The sequence below is a fragment of the Ptychodera flava genome, chromosome 16 (assembly GCF_041260155.1).
Source record: "Ptychodera flava strain L36383 chromosome 16, AS_Pfla_20210202, whole genome shotgun sequence".
In the NCBI taxonomy this organism is placed as follows: Eukaryota; Metazoa; Hemichordata; class Enteropneusta; family Ptychoderidae; genus Ptychodera; species Ptychodera flava.
This window is the reverse complement of record NC_091943.1, coordinates 8,400,320-8,404,195: the sequence shown is the minus strand read 5'-3', so window position 1 is coordinate 8,404,195 and position 3,876 is coordinate 8,400,320. Positions and strand designations below refer to the sequence as shown.

General features: G+C 35.7%; 1 protein-coding gene across 1 annotated transcript in view; it reads right to left on the bottom strand.

Annotated features, from left to right (window-relative positions):
- LOC139152724 (UDP-glucuronosyltransferase 2C1-like) overlaps positions 1-3,876 on the bottom strand; it is a 567,100-nt gene that overhangs the window by 256,104 nt on the left and 307,120 nt on the right. The window lies entirely within an intron of this gene.

Below are 3,876 nucleotides of genomic sequence, written 5' to 3'. Positions count from 1 at the left end.
CATATTGAGTGACATCTGTAGTGATTATTAAAGCAGTACACATGCATGGAAAGACAAAAACTTTTCCTCAAATTTTCCTCAATGAAACTTTCAACCACTCTCTTTACCAAATCAAGAATAAAAATACCGTCAAGGACAGTGTGCTCACATTCGGTTTGAATCGGTAAATTCAAAAAATATTTAAACCAGAAAAACAAGAATGACAAAAGCGAATAAAGTCTACAACTTAGGTACTAGAGGTCATCTTTAGGAACATACATATCAACTTCTATAGCAATGGGACAAGCAGATCCTACATACATAAGCAAATGTCAACAAAAAAATTAGCCAGAGAAGCTTGACGAAAAGAAAAGGGGGGAAGAGTGGGGAAAAAATAAAGAGTGGGAAAAAATGTACAAGGGATCTGGTAAAAAGTAATGCTACCTCATCAATCTTCTAGCCCCTACCCCCTCCTGAATATCAAATGTTCCATCCCTTGGTTGACCACTGTTATACAAGACCAGCTGGCAGGAAATGTATTTACAACCTTGGGGATGTTTTAATTAATGCTATGAGTGCTATCATTCGAATGTAAACAGCACTTAAATCAGTTACAGATAGTGAAATGCCTTCCACTGTGGGGGGATTACGACATCTAGAATTATCCTGAATCCAAATTTCTCATCAGTTCTTGTGTGTCTTACATGCAAAAGATGCAAAAATTGATTCGCAATGAAAAAATTTACCTCAGTTTGTTTTCTGGATCAAATTTTACTACAAATTGATATTAAATATGACAAAATTAGTTAACAGCCTTCGAAACTCTCTCACAACATCCTGGGTTGGTGTAGGTCATTTAAGGTCACAAACTGAGAAAATTACCTACAATATAAAAATTTCGGGGTTTCCCAACACTTTGAGCAGAAAATTTATCTAATAACATCCCTCAGGACTTTTGTACCAAATTACAAAGTTATCAGTCAAGTAATTTTGATTACACGTTTTCTTGACCAAAATGACAAAATTGTCTTAAAAATACAAATATGTACATTTCAGGACAATTTCCACATATCTAAGTATTGTCATCCCTGGACATCTGTACACCAAATATAAAAGCTGTCTGTCCAGGGGCTTTAAAAAGAAAATATTTTTTCAGATTTTTTGACCAAAAATGACAAAATTGCCCCAAAACAGTAATATTTCCAATTTTGTCATAATTTCAACAATTAGAAGGGTAACACCCTTGCAAACATCCAATCCAAATTTGAGAGCAATTGGGCTAGCGGTTTCAGAGAAGAAGAAATTTTACTTAAAATGAGAAAAATAACCAAAAAATTCTGCAAAAATACAAAATTATAGATATCTTCACGATATTCATTAAACTGATTTTGATCAACCTTAGGAACCTGTATACCAAATATCAAAGCTATCAGATCAGTAGTTTTTGAATAAAAAAAATTTTGACCAAAAATTTGGAAAATTGCCCAAAAATTACAAATATGAAAATTTCAATTCAACTTGTATAAACCTGACTGAGGTCATCCTGAGGAACATGTATACCAACTTTCAAAGCGATCAGATGAGTGGTTTCAGAGAAAAACATTTTTTGACTAAAAAATGAAAAAATTACCCCAAAAATAGAAACACGCATATTTCATCCTAAATTTTAAACATCTGATTAAGAATACCTAAAGGAACCTGCACACCAAGTTTCAACCCAATCTGACCAATGGTTACAGAGTTTTAGCAATTTGCAGGGTTTTTCCTTTTTTCCCCTCATTTGCATATTTTGGACACTGACAAGTTTATTTGAACAAATTTACATCTCCACCCCTAGGTGCACCTGTACCCCAAATACTAAGACAGTAGGTGCTGCTGTTTAGGTGTTTTTGACGATGACGGACATACATACATACATACATACATACATACATACATACATACATACATACAGACATGCAAATCAGATGCAAATGAACTGATTCAGCTTATATGATAACCTCATATTGGTATACCAAATGTGAGCTAAAAATCAGGGGTCACTTTGTAAAGGTTGGAACAAGAGAAATTGATAACCAGTATTTACCAATATTTGAAATTCAAAATGGCCGCCATCCCTGTGTTAACTCGATGGGGGAAAAATGAAATATTTGTTTTTCATAAAACTAAGGTAGTAAAATTGTTATTACTCCAAGAGCTTCAAAATGAGCTCCCACAAGAGGTAGATCATTAAGGTAATATGCATCTCGAAAGTGAAAAACTTTTGCTCTAACTTTCCTCAGTGAAACTTTCAACCATTCTCTTACCAAAGCAAGAATAAAAATAGGGGTCACCGTGCAAATTTTGGTACTAGGGAAACAAATTACCCAAGATTTACCGATATTAGAAATTCAAAATGGCCGCCATCCCTGTGTTAACTCTATGGAGAAAAATTAAAAAATTTGAATTTCGAAAAACTAAGCCGGTGAAAAGTTTTCTTTCATCAAGAGCTTTTAAATGAACCCCACATGTGGTGTATCAGAAGAGAATTGTAAAAGTTTGAAAGTGCGACCGTCTGTCCCCGAGGTGCGTCAGCAAAGAGTTGTAATAAATGAGAGACCAAATGTCTGTTTCAGAGGAGCATTCGATCAGCGAAGTCTGTATGGCGAGTATGTCAAGGCTCTTTCAACACACTTCTCAGGCTTTGTACTTTGCTTATGTTGTGACTATATAACTGTTTGCCAAAAATGATTGAAGCAAGCCCTGGTACTGAGAGTATGGTCAACCTCAGCAAGCCTCTGTTGTCATGCTTGTCTATAATACCTTCTGCAAACTCACTTCTTGGGCTGGCCACGGCATACTTGTTTTGAATTGTTACAAGTGTATGGAGTCATGAATTGGCTGTCTAGCAAAGATCTAGGATTAGGATATAAGTCACAAAGACCAACCAGAATATGAAATATAACTCTCTAGTGAGTGGATCTTCATCAAAACTATACTTTGTATAAGAACACAATCCAGTACTCATATTAAAGTTACATAACAGAAACAAAATGTCCAGTAAAATGTCCAGTAAAACATGAAATTTGTATTTGTACAATTTAGCAAGTCCAACAAAAAGTACAGAAAAATTTTCAGGACTTTACAAAAAAAACTTTGTGAGGAACGCATCCATTTCTGTGAGGTCATAAGTGGCATTCGTGAAGTGTAGAATGGAGAAGCTATACCTGCAATTGCATGCAGAATGTCAGTCAATAATTTGGAAAGTAACAATCAGTCCTGCAATAGAATGTAGTTTAGAATGATTGATTTAGAGGGTAGACAGTGATGAAGAGTCTGTTGTTACTGTTGAAAATGATTCCATTGGAAATCTTGTGAGCGTAGAGTTTGTGCCTCAGTTCACTCAGCGTGAAATATGTCACCCTGGAGCAGCTGGCTGCTAGCCGAGCAGTCCAAAGCAAACAATCCACAGCTTTACAAGAAATCTAGATCTAGATCTATTTGCCTGTTCTTTAAAAAAGTTATTCTATCAGGCCTTACTGCCTGTGGAAGTGATCCAGTGCTGTCCTGGAGTACATCGATAAAAACACCTGAGATGTTAATGAATGTAATGTGTGTGTTGTCAACGTAATCCCAACTTCTAAAATGCTCAGTCTCTGTCTCAGTGTCTCAGACGCTGAATTTCTGATGTTGGATCTTTAAGACATCCATTTTCTGCATTTTAGGCTAAAAGTGACGAGAATACCCCAATATGATGACAGAGGCACAAAAGTTGATATAATCATTGAGCTAAGGGGCACTGAAGTCCTTTGGACTTGTCGTAATCAAAACTAATAGTGAATTACTGCATACACATAATTATCCTCCAGTTCAGAAAAATGTGACCAGTGCTGTTATTTGTGAGAGGATCAAAGGCCA